The sequence below is a fragment of the Camelus dromedarius genome, chromosome 5 (genome assembly GCF_036321535.1).
Source record: "Camelus dromedarius isolate mCamDro1 chromosome 5, mCamDro1.pat, whole genome shotgun sequence".
NCBI classification, from domain to species: Eukaryota; Metazoa; Chordata; class Mammalia; order Artiodactyla; family Camelidae; genus Camelus; species Camelus dromedarius.
Window position 1 is genome coordinate 52,831,378 of NC_087440.1, and position 17,212 is coordinate 52,848,589.

General features: G+C 41.4%; 1 pseudogene; it reads right to left on the reverse strand.

The window, feature by feature from the left end:
* Positions 1-526: 526 nt before the first annotated feature.
* The window catches only part of LOC105091470 (NADH dehydrogenase [ubiquinone] 1 beta subcomplex subunit 8, mitochondrial-like), a 32,246-nt pseudogene continuing 15,560 nt past the window's right edge, over positions 527-17,212 (reverse strand).

A 17,212-nucleotide genomic window follows, 5' to 3' on the forward strand; every position in this document is an offset into this window, starting at 1 on the left:
TGCCAACTTCGTTGATTAATTGTCACATCCTGTCTTAGTCAGCATGGGCTGCTAGAACAAAAATGCTACAGACCTGGTGGCTTAAGCAACAAACAGCTCCTGCAGCCAACTAGATATTAATGAGGGTCCTCTCTGGGCTGCAGACTGCCATCCTCTCACTGCATCCTCACATGGTAGAAAGAGGGAAAGAGAGCTCTCTGGGGTCTCTCTCCTAAAAGCAGTAATCCCATTCGTGAAGCCTCCACCCTCATGAACTGAGTACCTCTCAAAGGCCCCCCTCCTGAGGTTAGGAGTTAGGATTTCAACATACGAATTTTCAAGGGACACAAACATTCAGTCCACAACACTACCACAGAGTTAACATGGTACTGCTTCCTTCTAGATTTGGGTTTCTACAAGACTGCTCCATAATTGGATTGGAAACTCTTTTCCCTTTTTCTTTTCTTTTCTTTTTCCACAGCACTAAGTTTCACTCAGGATTTCATTAAGGGGAAGTGTCTAGGGATGACAGAGCCCACAAAGGCCCTCAGATCTCACAGTAAGCCAGCAGCACAGGTTCCTAGGTGGGGTCATGGACTCCCTTCAGGCACAGATTAGTATAAGGATGCTGCCTTGGCCCCCCAGGCTGGTAGGTGGGGTAACTCTCCCCTACCGAAAACATGAATCACGTAAAGGTTCCGAAGCCGAAGAGCTGCATACATGCGAGATTCCAAGAAACAGGCTTGGGAGACGTGTCCACACGGTTCCTGATATACATCTCCAGGTCCCACTGCCTCGGTTCACCCCAGTTCAACCTCAGGACTGGACAGTCCCCATCGTACCATGGAGCCCTCTCCTGCTGGGAGCTGTCTGGGAGCTTCGGGTGGTTGCCATACCCCATGCCATCATCCAACTACAGCTCATAGTCTTCCACCCGCATATTATACTTCTTGGCAGTGGCAGCCCGTTCTTTTGGGATCTTAGAATAGGGCCCTGGAGCATGTCCTTCCTAATGTGGGAGGCTGTCCATAAACAAGCTGCACCACATTTCAGCCTGCTCTTTGCAGCCCCTGGTCTCTTAGGACCACTTCCCAGCCACTGCTATCTTCATTTTCTTCCCTGGGAACTCTTTATAGACATTCTAAACAAAATATTTATTTAAAACCTTGTGGTTTTAAAGTTTAAGTTTTCAGTTTTTTCCCTAACCAATAGATGAGCACGATTAGCACTGCTCTCTTTCCTTTAGTGAATTAGATGCTGCATTGATCACATTATTTTTAAGGCTAATGAGTCTCAGCCTTGTTAGTACATTAGAATTACTTGGGGAGCTTTTAAAAATTTTGATGCTCAGGCCGTATTTCAGACCATTTTGATCAGAATCTCTGGGGATGGAAGTCAAGCATCTGTATTTTCAAACACTCCTCAGATAATTCCGATGTGCATCCAAGGTTGAAAATAAATCAGAAGGGGAGAAAAATGGAGGAAGAGCTCCAGGTGAAAGGCCAGTCAATGTGAGAAATGTCAGTTTTGGGTTGGTTGATTTGACGGCTGATTGGGTGAATGGTTGGTTGAGGGGAGGGAAAGCATGGTTCTTGAGATTTAGGGCTTAGACCTAAGTTGGATCAAAACTCCCACTTTCACAGCACAGGGGGCAAACATGGCTATAGAGACCTACACTTATCCCCCACACAGGCCTGTTCAGAACGTTCTGTGGCCTGTTCAGAAATCCTGGAGGATTTCTCTCTCTGACTCCTTCTCCCTCCACTGCCACTGCAGGCCCTTCAGCTGACTTCCCTACCTTCCAGCTTGAGGTGGCTTCCCTAGCTGCTCCTACTGCCCCCCTTGAAATGACAGTCCATGTGATATACAGCTCTCAAGGTAGCAGGCAGTAGGAAGACAGGAGGGAAATGTCTGCCATTGCCTCCTTGGTGATATTTGGCTCATGCACCAACCAGAAAGGCAACTCATTTACCTACAACTTCAGAAAGTCGCTACACTTTAGCTGGCACTCAACTCCTCTCGCTGGAAGCCCCTGCCGATCCACATCCAGATTTATGTTAACACCAGTGCTTTGCACAAAGCAAGAGGGGGTCAAGAGATGCGTGGTTGAATAAATAAATTTGACACCTCTTTTTTTTTTTTCACAGCACTCATAACATTTACGTCTGCTAACCCTGCTAGACTGAAAACTTTATGTGTAGTTTCTTTTCAGTATGTACCCTGCACTTAACAGGTGGCTCTCAAAAAGAAAAAAAAAATAGTTGCTAAATGATGAATGAATAACTAAATTAATAAATATTTCTTTTGAATCTCACACAATACCCACTGTAAGACTAACTCTAGATAACATTTGGTTGGTTGGTGCTATTCCAAAGCAGTGAAGTTACCGGAAACTAAGAACTTTCCAGAAACTGCAGTCCTCTAAGTCTCCATTATTCCTCTGTTTCCAGCTCATTGGTGGCATTTTGCAGTTTCCCCAAATGTAAAGCAGCATAAGTAAAGTGCATTAGGCTCAGAAGAGCATTAATAGAGTGACTGTGTGTGAATTAAAAAAAAAACACACAGCAAAAGAAATGGCAGAGCACGAAGTGATAATGGTTAGTGAGGAACCATTTCCTGCCACTCCCTGCCCCACAGCTTGTGTGCGGAATATAAACAAGGGAAAAGCCTTGTTTTAAGAGAAAATGACTCAGTAGTATGCTTGAAATACCAATGACAAGCCAAGAGAAGCTGATTAAAACAAAGAAAAACAAATGTGTTAAGAAATGTATATTATTGTGGAAAACTACGGTTAAACAAAATTCGCTGATGAGGATGGTAGTACTTTGGTTCCTGACATTCATGGAAAGTCCCCAAAATGCAGGTTAGCTTGCATTAAAAGTTAACATTCATGTGATCATAAAGTAAAAAAGCCCCCAAGCCATCAGCAGGGGTTTGTTCCCTTCCCCTCAGCAAGACAAGAGTCAAGGGGGTGGGGTAGTGGGGAGAGAGACAGAGAGAGAGAGAATATACAACATTTTAAAATCCTGGAATAGTATTTAATATTTTCTTTGGAATTATGCTTCACTTCCTAGCCGGACTTATAGTTTAAAAATTTTTTTTTGATTTTGTTTAACTGAAACCCATGTTGCAGTTTAAACCTATTTCCTCATTTGGTTCTCAGAAGCAATGGAAAATACATCGATTTCTTCTTCATGGTACATCAAGCCAATCCAAATAACTCTAAATCATTCAACTTTTTCTTATTAAATCCATTGTCTGCAATCTTTTCTTAAAATTCTGAATTAGAGTTACATTCTGAGTATTAAAATCCTACGTACTAAATCCAAAAATACTAAAAAGCACTAAGATGCTTTTTATAGTAACTAATGACTTGGGGAAAGGGAGCAATGAAAAGCACTATTACATGTGCAATAAAAGAGATGTTAAAAATTATTTACAAAAAGTTAAAATCCACACAGGGGATTTTTACCTATTAGATATTAAAATATTCTATAAAACCACAGGAAATTAAAGCAGTACAATTCTGGCACAGGTAAAGATGAACAGATCAACAGCATAAAATAGAGTCCAAAAAAAAATCCATTAATGCTGTTACTACTACTAAGTCATAATGGTGCCCAATCAATGATATTAGTCAGTTCCCCCTTGGTGCCAGTGCCACACATTAACTGTTTCCATAAATCTTCACAACAGCAGGGAAGAGGTAGCGCTGGCCTTCAACAAGCAAATCTAGACCACTCTGCCCCCCTCAACTCTACACTCTTAATGAAAATACGCTAGAGCCTTCATTTTGAATCAGTAATATTTAAAACTGGAGAAAGGGTATTGGAGCAATTCACTAAAAAATATGAGAAAAAGTAAAGTTAGACTGCTTTCTCACATCATTAAAAAAATTAGGTGGACTAAAATCTGAAATGTAAAAAAATAATTTTAAAATGTACTATGTTAAATGCAGAGCAGTTTTGTAATCTTCGAGTGAAGAAGGTCATTCCTAGAATGGCACCAAGGTCAGAAACTAGAAAGGAAAACTGATGTATTTGACCACTGTTACAGAAGAAGACATTCTAAAGGAAGTTAAAAAAATCTAGAAAAACCTTTGCAATGTATATGAGAAATAAAGGGCTAATACCTTTACTTATAAAATGCACTTAAAAATAAATACGAAAAATATCAACATCCTAATGAAAACTGGGAGAAGGATATGAACAGACATTTCACAAATGAAGGAAGATAAATTGCTTATAAATATACACAAATATACCCAATATACTGTCAAAGATATAAGATGCTAAAGACACCAAGCTAGGGAGAATGAGTGGGTAGAAAGACGCATTCTAATGTACTAGGGGTTGACACATAAATTGGTACAAAGAAAGATACATTATTTTATCCAGAGAGTAAAGGAGATGGATTAAGTAATCTCTAGATTAGTTCTTTCCAGATCTGAAATTCTAACAGTCTTAGATCAGATTCTTTCCAGATCTGAAATTCTAAGTCTTTATTTCTCTGAGTTGTGTCAATACTGTATAAAGGTTTTAGCAATCAATAAAACATATTTTTATAGAAATAAATTATTAAGATCCATTTCCCTCTCCAGTGATTTAAATCTATTTTGAGAACTTACATGACTTCTACAGAAAACCTTATTCCACAAACTAACTGGAAAGAGGAAACCAAGAAGTAAACAGCCAATGATACTCAAGGTGAAAAGCTTTCCCAGAGCTAAGCACCAGCTGGGGGAGCAAAGGAGACAAGTATTTAAACTAGCCTTGGGAATTTTCATACCAGAAGAGAAGATGCCTGACAGTATGTCTGCTAGATATCAAACTCTGTAATTTATAAAAATAAACATATGATTAACACATACACAAAAAATAAATAAACTAGCCTTGGGGATAAGGGGAGTTGGAAAGATTTCTCATAGGCATCAGCTCCTGAATGGGTCTCAAAGGGTAAGCAAGTTTTAGATTTATGAAGGAGGGATGCCTCTCCAGGGAAGAGAGCAACATATGCAAAGACAAGGGGACACTGAAAAGCACGGTGAGTCTTAGGAACTATTCGTGTTTCCTGAGGCTACAAGAGATGGACAGCCAGGAGCCAGAAAGGAAAGAAACAGGTCTGATACGTCATCATAAGAAGCCTGGATCTTATTGCGATGGTAACTGTAAACCATCAAAGATGTACCCTGATCAGAGAAATGCTAATCAAAACTACAATGAGGGATACCTCACACTAGTCAGAATGGCCATCATTCAAAAGTCTACAAATGATAAATGCTGGAGAGGGTGTGGAGAAAAGGGAACCCTCCTACACTGTTGGTGGGAATGCAGTTTGGTGCAGCCATTGTGGAAAACAGTATGGAGATTCCTCAAAAGACTAAAAACAGACTTACTATATGACCCAGCAATCCCACTCCTGGGCATAAATTCAGAAGGAACCCTAATTCAGAAAGACACCTGCACCCCAATGTTCATAGCAGCACTATTTACAATACCCAAGACATGGAAACAACCTAAATGTCCATTGGCAGATGATTGGATAAAGAAGCTGTGGTATATTTATACAATGGAATACTATTCAGCCATAAAAATGACAACATAATGCCATTTGCAGCAACATGGATGTCCCTGAAGAATGTCATTCTAAATGAAGTTAGCCAGAAAGAGAAAGAAAAATATATGATATCACTCATATGTGGAATCTAAAAAAAAGAAGAAGAAGAAGACAAATGAAATTAAATATAAAACAGAAACAGACTCACGGACATAGAATACAAACTTGTGGCTGCGAGGGGGAAGGGGGTGGGTAGGGACAGACTGGGAGTTCGAGATTTATATATACTGACAGATATATACATTGTAAACTGACTATAACTCAATAAAAAAGTTTAAAAAATACATATATAGAATAGGTAAGTAAGTTTATCCTGTATAGCACAGGGAAATCTATTCAAGATCTTGTAGTAGCTCATGGTGAAAAAGAATGTGGGGATGAGTGTATGTATGTTCATGTATGACTGAAAAATTGTGTTGTACACCAGCAATTGACATGGCATTGTAGACTGACTATAACTCAATTTAAAAAAAAAAAAAGATGTACCCTGATCAGATCTGTATTTGAGAAAGAAATCACTTCTGAGATTCCCGTTTCCAGAAAGATGGTAGACTGGGACAGCCAGAAAAATTTCCAGATACAAAAACATGAAATAGCTAGTTTTTAAATGTTTCAAAGGATAGTCAAAAATTACAAAAGCCTTAGCTTTATGAAAGCTAGATACCAAATACAAACTGAAAATTGTAGTGGTGACTGCCTGAGCTGATGCAATGCTCTCTGTGGAAGGGTGGGAAATTCTGTCCTTTTTCAGGGACTTGAGTTTAACTGTCCCCGGGTGAGGCCTGGGCCTGGGAGAAGCAGGGAATTGGAGAGAAGACTCTTTGAAGAGCTCCTCGCTCAGTGACCTCATCCTTTCTCACCTACTCAACAAGCACTCCAGCTGGGCTCCACTCTCTGCTGACGTCATCAAATTTTAATCTTTCCTGGGTCTCTCCTATCAGCATACCAATATACTGTTATCTCAAACATCTTAAGAATACTTTTGTTGACCTCAGTGCTCCTGCCAGTGACTGCCCCATTTCTCAGTTCCTTTTTGCAATACATCTCCTCAATAAAGTTGCCTATACTTAGCACCTCTGATTCCTTAAAAAAATCCCGGGTACAAAAACATGAAGTGGTTTTTGTATTATCCCTTTAACACACCTCAATCAGGCATCATCCACGCCCCTCACTAAAACTGCTCTTGTCAAAGTCACCAATGAGCTTCATCTCGTGAAATCCCTGATCCTTAGTTTACATGATCTGGCAGCATCCCTGATGCGGTCAATCATTTCTTTTCTTAGTACACTTCCTTTACTTCGTTCCAAGAACACCATTTGCTCTTGGTGTTTCCTCTTTTTTGTCAGCTACCCCTTCTTAGTCTCCTTTGTTAATTTTCTCTTCTCTTTTCATTCAATGCTGGAGAGCCCCAGGGCTCAGTTCCCTTCTGATTTCTATCTGTACTCACAACCTTGACCATCTCACCCAGTCTTAGAGCCTCAAATACCAAGTGTTACTTACGGTCCTCCAAGAAGCAGATGCCAGGGTGGCATTAGATGAGTAAGAGATTTATAGGTTTTGAAGCATAAAGGAAGCAGGAGTAGGCTGAGACGCTTCAGATCAGGATGACACCTATGAGAAGAGGAGGAAGGGAGGGGGTTTGAGTGGGAAGAGTCTCAAACTGCAGCACAGTTCCAAGAAAGTTTGACCAGGTTGATGGGGAGTCCTTGAGCCAAAGTTGCCCATTAGTTAGTCCATGACCTACAGGAATGGGTCTGCACTAGTACCCACTTGCACTCCATGGCAGCTGGAATAGCCCAGAGGAAACAAGGCCTCTGTGTGAACATGGTGGTGGATATAAAGGGGTGTTAGTCAGTTACACTCCCCACAGCTGGAGATCTGAGTGGCCCATTCCCACGGCAGCTTAAGTCCACCCCTTAAGCTGCATAAATCTACTTTTCCACATAAGTTTGGGGAGCAGCTCTTCCATGGTTCCCGTGGCCCCTAGTCTTTCTGTTCGTTTTTTAAATTTAAGATTTTGGGGTTTGTTTTGTTTTTATTGAAGTGTAGTTGATTTACAATGTTAGTTTCAGGTATACAGCAAGGCAATTCAGTTACACATATACATACATATGTGTGTGTGTATATATATATACAGATTCTTTTCCATTATAGCTTATTACAAGAAATTGAATACAGTTCCCTGGGCTATACATACAATAGGTCCTTGTTGTTTATCTATTTTATATATAATAGTGTGTACCTGTTAATCCCAAACTTCTAATTTATCCCTTCCCCTCCTTTCTCCTTTGGTAACTATAGTTTGTTTTCTTTGTCCATGAGTCTATTTCCAGTTTGTAGATAAAATTTGTATCATTTTTTTTAGTTCCACATATAAGAGATATCCTATGATATTTGTCTTTCTCTGACTTACCTCACTTAATATGATCATCTCTAGGTCCATCCATGTTGCTGCAACTGGCATTATTTTATTCATTTTATAGCTAATATTCCACTGTGTGTGTGTGTATATATGTATATGTATATGTATGTGTGTGTGTGTATATATATATATATACACACACACACATACGCATCACATCTTCTTTATTCATCTGTCAATGGACATTAAGGTTGTTTCCCAGTCTTAAGAGAAGACTTAGAGGAGGGGGAATTGTTGGAGTTGCTACTGGGCCATAACTGGCACTCATGATCTCCTTCCTCCATTAACCAGTCTAAATTTCCCTCACCTTCAGCTATCACCTCAGCAGGTCTTGGTGGCTCTTCTGGTGGTGTGACCCAAACCTTCATTCCTGAGGCATCTTCCCAGCTTGGGATTGCTGCACGTGTCCGCCCACAGTTACAAAGAGCAGGGGAGCACCCAGGGGCTCTCTAGTGGATCATCTAAAGCCACACATATTCCTCTTGCCTGTTCGTGTAACAGAAGCTCTACCGCCCGCCGAGACAGCGGCACCTTTTCTTGCCTGCTTGGCCCTGGGTACAAGAAATGGATCCCACGGGTATGGCTTTACTCCTACTTGTCCTTTACTGTGAACTGAGTCCCCTATGCTGTGTGGGATCCCATGCCTGTAGACGGAACATTCTGTAAGTGCCTAGATGATGCTGCTGGCTGAGTCTCGCTCCATGGGCAGGAAAGGCAAAGCCTGTGCAGAGGAAGCATCTATCCCTGTGAAAACCAATTGCTGATCCTTCCAGGATGAAGGGAGCCTAGAGTAACTGACTTGCACCAGGTGGCTGACTGGGCTGCTCAAGGAATAGTACTGTGGCCAGGCGCTCACTACTGTTCTCTATCACTAGCAGGTCAGACTTTCCGAGGTTGCAGAGGCTAAATCAGGTCAGTAGCCTCCATCTCGATCACTGTGGCCACTCCACTCATGTGCACATCATGCCAGTTCCACGGTGGCTGAAGGTGAAGGCTGCCTAATGCCAACTGGCTGTGTCAATCTGTCTGCTTGGTTGCTCTGAGTCTCCTCCTTGGTGGATGCTTTCTGGTGGGCGTTACATGTGACACAAAGATTATCACATTTTATGCCCACTACCATCAGTCCATCCATACATCTCTACACCAGCTTTCCTTGTGTCTGATGTTCCAGTACCTTTCCTGTCCAAACAGCCAGGCCATTGGCCACTGCACAGGAGTGTCTGTGCATCTTCAACTCGGGCCAGTTCAGCACAAAGTAGATGATCAGATGCACCTCTCATAGTTCCAGCCACTGGGCAGATTTTCACTGCACTGTCTTTCAAGGCCACTCCTGAATGTGGCTATAATTTCCAGTTAACACAATATTCCAAGCCAATTCACCTGTAAAGCAAGCCTGGGATTATGCCTCCTCTTTTGGCTGGTGATGAGGCTCTCTCCATAGAGCCACCAGTATAACCTGGGGCAGGAGCACTGGTGCAGCTGCGGGGGGGGGGGGGGGGGGGCATGGGGCTCTGGAGGATCCGCTCAGGCAGCTGATTCATGACCTCTGGTCCTAGCTGGACTTGATCCCAGATGTCCCATTTCCTTCTTACTAGGCACTGCTGCTTGAAGACTTGATGGGTTTGATGACAGGAATCTCGGTCAGTTTTGTTCACTAATTTATTTCTAGTGCCTGGTAAATGCCAGGAATATAATAAGAGCTCAACAACTATCTACTGAGCAAATAAAGAACAGAAAAGAATGTACTAGAGAACAAAGAAAAAACTTAGAAGAAATTTTTTCAAAAGTTAGTTCCTTGAAAAGGCTATTAGAGTCAATGAAACTTTAGTAAGATTTATTTATTTAAAAAGGGAGACAGTAAAATAAACAATATAAGGAATCAAAAAATGAGACAGAGGTACAGACATGGTAGTTTTACAAACTAATGAACCACTTCTCAGCTCTCCTGCTACCATTCTTACTCTCCCAAACCACCTTTCCTGAACTGCTACATACATTCCGTGTGTCCAGTCTGTCGCCATCCCCAATCTATTTTCTACACAGTTACCAGATTGATCTTTTTTTAAAAAAACTTTTTACTGTAAACTAACTTTAGACTTACAGTAAAGTTCACTCAGCTTCTCCTCAAGTTACATAACCATAGTATAATGATCAAAAATGAGAAATTACCGATGGCACAATACTATTAACTGAACTGCAGACCTTATTCAAATCTCATTTGTTTTGCCACTAATGTTCTTTTTCTGTTCCAGGAGCCTATCAAGGCCCCCAAACTGCATTTAGCTGTTATTTTTCCCTCAGTCTCCTCCAATCTGTGATATTTCCTTAGTCTTTCCATGTCTTTTCTGACCCTGACACTTTTGAAGAGTACTGAGCAGTTAAAGTCAGTTGCATCACATTCAGAGAGAGAAAGCCACTAAGAAAAATTTTATCTTTATAAATTTGAAAACTTGGATTCAGGAGCAATTTCTATGAAAACTGGTCAGAGCAGACTCACGAAGTAACCCTGAATAGGCCCATAGCTATTCAAGGAAATTAAAATCTACCTTCCAAAAATAAAGTGAAACAAACAAACATTAGGTCCAGTCAGTTTTATAGGTGAGTTCTAGCAAAACCTTAAGAAACACATAATCTCAACCTTTTACAAACTTGTTCCAGCAAGTCAAAAAAGAGGGTCAACTTGCCCACTTCATGTTATGAGGCAAGTAAATGCTTGGTACTAAACCTAGACAGTATGACAAAAGAAAAATGCATAACAGCCTCTGAGTGAATAGAGAAGCATGATTCTTTCCAACTTATGTGGGTCAAAAAATATGATCTTTGCAAGATATTTAGGGAAAATACTTGATAAAAGATGTATGGCTTTTTATAAAATTTCTTGGCAGGCTAAAAATACACGGCAATTTCCTTACTTAATAAAGAGGATCTACGAAAAACCTAGCACAAACATTATACTCAATGATGAATCATTGGAAATATTTCCGGTTTCAAAAAGGAAACTAGATGCTTGCTATCACTACTTCCATTTAACATTTTACTAGATGTCCGAGGAAAAGATAAAAAGGCATACTGATTGGAGGGAAACAGAACTGTCATTATGCACAGATGTTATCACTCTCTGCACAAGAACTGGAGCGACTCAATGGATAAATTATTTGAAATAAGAAAGCTGACTAATTTTAGAAATTAAGAAGCAGATCTGACTTGGTGATTGAGTAAGAGAAAGGAGACATAAGGATGCTACCTGGTGTTCTGGCTTGGGAAAATATGAGATGTGGTACCACTTATGTAGATTGCTAATTCTGCAGGAAAGTGAGCCTCGAGTTAGGGCAGAGCCATAAGAGGTGGGTGTCTTCCTGGAGGACTTATCTATGACTTAAACATCACTAGAAATACAAGGAGATGGAGGAAACTGTCCTCAGAACCTCTATCAAAGAGATTACTACATGTAGTTGTACAGGATACTCTGATAAACTCCTAGTAAAGGTGACAACTCACTAGACTGACCCCCTAAGGAGGGAGGTTCTGATTAGCCACGTGGGTTTTGTTTTTCTTAATAGGATATCCAAGTTTGGGACCAAGCTGATTTGGTCAGGAAAACAGAAGAGAAGCTGGGGTTTTCAAGCACTAACAACTCATTCTCTATCCTCCCGTTCAAAAGCTCTCACCCTCTCTTCTAAATAAAGGTTGAGGGTGTTAACTAAACTTACTGTAGTGATCATTTTGCAACATATACAAATCATTATGTTGCACACCTGAAACAAATATGTTACATGTTATAAATTTTACTGAAAAGGTGATGTGGAGGGACAAATTAATAGCGAGCTAAGAGGTTCACATATCTCAGTCACATGCTAGTTGGTAGAAGCCAATGAGTTCAGCTCAGCCTGACAAGTGAGATGTGAAGGCTCCAAGTAGTTGGTTGGATATGTGGGTCTTCAGCCTGGAAATGCATATTTGAGAGTTATCAGCATAAGAAGAAGAGTTGAGATCATGGCCGTGGATGGATGGATCATGTAGAGAGGATATAGAGAGCAAAAGAAGAGACACACTCCAAGAATGAAATGCTGAGGGAGAGAAACTGAGAATGGGTACCCAGAGAAACAGGAAGAAGATTCTGGCAGTATCTTGAAAGGACCCAGGAAAAAAAGGGAACATTGAGGAGAAAATGTGCATCAGTGACAAATATTTGCAGAGTGAAAAGAGTTCACTGTCAAAGCCACATAGGTAAATGAATCAAATTCAACCGACTCTTGTTGAATATGGTGATCTTAAAGCAATAAGATTTTACCCTGACAATTCATTTCTTAATTCATTTGTTCACTCATATTTAACAAAGACCCACTGTGAGCAAGGTTTGTACCATTATCCCTCTTTCCTTCTCTCCTAGTGAGCCAAATTCAAACTCTCTCAGTTGTTTCCTGAGCTTCTGAGGACAGGCATGGACTGAATAGATAAATGTTCCTTTTTCACTTGATCAGTTCCCTAAACAACTTCAACTCAGCAATTCATTCCTGTGCATGTTAAAATCAAATAGCTTTTCTGAGGTTTCCAGTTTTCTATATATTTTTCCAGTGTTTTGTATTGATTAAAAACATATGAAGAATCCCCACCTTAAGATTCTGATGTTGATCTGGGATATAACATGGCCATTAGGACTTTTAAAAACTTGTTAAGGTGAGTTCAATATGCTGCTAAGATCGAGAACCACTGATCTAAATTCAGCTTAAGTTTTCTCATCTGAAAAAAAAAATTCCTTGTTCCCTCCCTTTACTACCTCACAAGGATAGTGACAGTAAAGAAGAAAATAACGTGAAAGTGCTGGTACTATGGATAAAAAGTGCTATGGAAGGTTGTATTGTATTTCAGCTGAAACTATGATCAGTAAAGAATGTGTGATTGAATTTGCTTTGTTGACTTGGAAAACCAGGAGCACTCGCTTTGGTTCTTAACTTTAGTGAAGCATGCAGATGGGTAAGGAAACATTACTATTACTCTGATTCATATTGTGATCTTCTGTCAAACGAGATAAGCTGGTTTAATTATCTGGTTTTACATAGGAAAGAAGAAATATTAAAGTTTAAGGTCTGTAGTGGTCAATGGCTCACAACTCATTAAAACTTTCCATACAAAGGAAAAAAAAAATAAGAAGAATCCATGTGCTTATTCTTTTGCTTTTCCCATGTAGCCTTATTTCAGAATCATCTAAGTGAACTCTGTTCAGTGTTCTCTTGAGATCATCTATATTTTTTATAAAGGTATTTCCACTGAATCTAACATGATAGTTTCCTAACTGGATTAGAATACCTGGCCCCATATTACTGTATTCATGACCACCTACTACTCAACACTTCCTAGGTGATCAAAGCACTTAAAATATTGTAAGAGAGATGAATCATAGAATTGAATAATTATTATAAAAGGCAGAATATGCCAGGAGAATGAGAGAAAGAGGAGGACTTCCCTGGAGGAGAAATCAGCTTTGGCCTGAGGGACCTGGGAGCACCTCACAGAAAAGGGGGCATTTAATTGGGTCATTCCCATTTCTGTTTAACAGATGAGGAAACCAAGGTACAGCAGGCTCCAATGATTGCCTGACACTGCACAGATAGGAAGTGCCTGAGTCAGGATTTGAACCCAGGAAGTCTGATCTCAGAGCTGCACCCTGCCCAATGTTGGGGGAGAAGGTGGAGGGACTGTGGGAGAAATGGGTAGAGATCCAGGAGAATACGAGGTCATGGACATGGAGAGAGGAGTTTTAAGAAGGCAAAGACTGCTTACGATTATAAATCTCTGAGAAAACCCACAGCCCCTGGCTGAGAAAACATTATTTTTGACTTGATGATTAACTGGTCCCTGGAGACTTCAAGAGCACGTGTTCAGCAGAGCAGGGTCAAAGAAGCCCATACGCGGGGGCATAAAGAGGGAATAGGTGGTAGGACTGGGAAGCAACGACCTTAAACTACTTTTTCTAAGATTTTGGTGCCCAAGGTGAGAAGAGAGAGGACAGTAGCTGGAAAAGAGTGATCAGTTTATGATTTTGTTTTTCAGGCTGACTAACTCACATAGAGGAAAGTTAGTGGGAAATGTTCAAGAGAGAAGACAGTTGAAGTACCAAAGTTTTTTTATGAGGGGGTGCGGGGGGCAGGGATAAAGAGAATAAGGATGCAGGGAAAGGCTCAGAGAGCCATAGAGAGGGGGAAAGATAACTTTTTCTCTGTGACAAGAGGAAGGGAAGACAGGAAGTGAGGTAGCGGGGGCAGGTCGAGCAAGCCTACTTCCAATGACCTCAATCATGCTGGTGAAGGAAAAGCCAAGTCCAGTGCTGAAAAAGGTAGGTTGGGCTCGAGGTAGAAACTTAAGAATTGTGGTAATTATTTGAAACAATCAGAGGAAAGTCAACAAAAGTCGTGTTGGGACTGGCCTGGCACAGTGAAGCGAGCAGGCGGGCACCTCTTTTCACCCTGCTGTAATGCCTGCTCGGGTAGAAGCTCACCTGTGTCAACTTCATCTCCTTTGTTCTTCCTCCCAGAACCAGACACCTCCAGCCCTCCAGCCCTCTGCATCCTGCTTATTCCTGCTCTCATTCTAACTCCTTCACCCCCTTCCTCTGATGGTCTCATTCCTAGACTTACGCTTGGTATTGTTTCTCTAGCCAGCTCTGAATTCTAGCTTCCGTACTCAATTACAATGCATCCCTGCTTTGTAGTTAATCACCTTGTCTGTCCAGCCTGAGCTCTGGAAGCGTTAATGGCCTATAGTCAAGATGCAAGCTCCATTAAGGATAGCATGTAGAAGGGCTGCAAAGCAGCTGTGGTGACCTGATTTAGAGAGCCTCCATGCCAGATGGTCTCAGAGTGCCCTCCAGATCCACTCGCCACACTTTTCTGCCTGTTTCATGCCCCCAGAAGGCTGACCTTCATGGATATATTAAACAGGATCCTTTACCCACTGATTTCCAGTTGGGTTAGGCCAACAAGAAGGAATGGCAAGAGTTTGGGGGTAGATAGGAAAGAGAAAGACAGTATATTCATTCCTCCAGCTCCTTCCTGTGTGGCTGCAGGCTGGCAGCAGCTGTGATAAAGGCAAAATTGGACACAAGAGGATGACCACGTTCCAGGTCTCAGATGAGTCCCTGGAACGTGCCCTGCCAAGTGAGGGTCCTTGGCTTCTTGTAGGAAAGAATTCAAGAGCAAGCAAAGGCAGATTTATTCAGAGAGATACATACTCCATACACAGAGGGTAGGCCATCTCAGAAAGGTGAGAGAGAGACATGAGGTATGGGGTTGTGAGTTTTATGGGCTCAGTAACCTCTACACTAACAAGTGAGAGGGTTATTCCAACTACTTTGGGGAAGGGGCTGGGATTCCCAGGAATTGTGCCATCACTCACTTTTTGACCTCTTATGGTCAGCCTCGTAAATGTCATGGCACTGTGGGAGTGCCATTCACTATGCTAACACACTACAACGAGTGTATAATGAAGCTCGGGGTCTAATGGGAGTTGAATCTTCTGCCATCTTGGTGCTAATCGCAGTGTCATTCTTTCAATGGTTGTGCCCTGCCCGCTTCCCTCCTGTCTCAGCTGCATCCCTCCACCAAAGACCACAGCTTCTCTCCAGCAGCTTCTCCCACAGCTACAGCCACAAGCACAACTCCAGCTCCATTACTGTAAATTCCAGTAACCACTCCTTGCTTTTTCAGGACTAGGAAAGGTACTGCTAGGATGTGCTTCAACAACCCTGATATTTTCCCCTGACATCTTTGTAAATAGTCCATTAGCCCCTCTTCAATTTTCCCACTTAAGTGTAGTATCTCTCTCCTGCCACAACCTAACTGACACAGTTCCAACCGCAAACAGGTCCAATTAGCATCATTCCAGGACACATTGTGACTCCAGGAGGGATATCAGGGATAGTTCATATGATGGACAATCTTTAACTGAATGTCCCCTCAAATTCAATGCATCTGAAATCTAATTTATTATCACCATCCCCTTATTTAAATTTGTTCCTCCCCCAGACTTCTCCACTTTTTTCCCCATTCATACTTTAATTTACTTAAGTATTCTCTATTTACAGAATGCTTCCTACAAGCTGGTCACTATGCTAGACACTAAGGATTCAAAGATGCCCATAACAATGTTCCATCTCTCTAGGGGGTCACTTCTATTTGGGAAGACCCACAGTTATTGGGTTGGCCATAAATGATATGATACAAGCCCTTTGAAAAAAAACCCCAAAAAACAGTAGGAACTACATGCTGGCAAAGCATAGAGGAAGAACCCAAGTACAGGCCAGAAGGTTTCTCCAAATAAATCATGTACAAGCTGAGCCTTGAAGAATAAGTAAGCTTTCAGCAGTGGAGAGATAAGAGGGTGAAAGAACATTCTAGGCAGAGTCAGCATGAGCAAAGAATAGAGGCATGAATGTGCATAGCACACTTAGGAAACAAAAAACTGTCCTGTACAGCTGACCACAGGATAAACCATGAGGGGGCAGGCAGGCCAGGGAGGGGGTGGGGAGTGAGGGAAGGAAGGAATTAAGTGATAAGGTTAAAAAAGAAAAGCAGGCCTGGTCAGATTATGAAGGGTATTAGTTGTTACAAAAATATTTTTAGTTATTATAATATTTAACATGGTATCAACTCTTCTGAAGCCTTGCACTTGTGGCCCATCCCCCGGAACAGATGGGGCTTTTCTACCTTTGCCTTAGGGAAGGGATCTAATACTAAGAGCCAGGAAACAAAGAAAGTAAGGCCTGGCTTTGGAGTTTCTACTTAGGATTTTGAAACTCATGTTAGAGCCTGGAGTTCTGTGGGAAAAAGGCCTGTGAATTTCTAAAATCTTGGGCCCTAAAAGAGTCAGGATATAGCTTTTACCATAAACTTGACTTTCAGATAGAACAGTTGGAGAGTCAAGGGGGCTGCCCTTAGAGCTTTCCATTTTCCCTTTCAGATGCCAGACCCACAGGCCACAGCTGAGAAAGAAAAGAATAGAAGGGGCCTAATGTGAAGGAGCACATACTTGCCCGCTTACAGTGACTTTAGCCATCAGGGGACTATCCCGATGAAGTGAAGCTGGGCAGAGAGCAAGAACCCTGGATACAGACACATACATTAAGGAGGAAGAAAAAATTACAAAAGAGGCCTTTTTTGTAGATCTCCCCCTTTCACATCTAGGTATGTCTAATCGGAA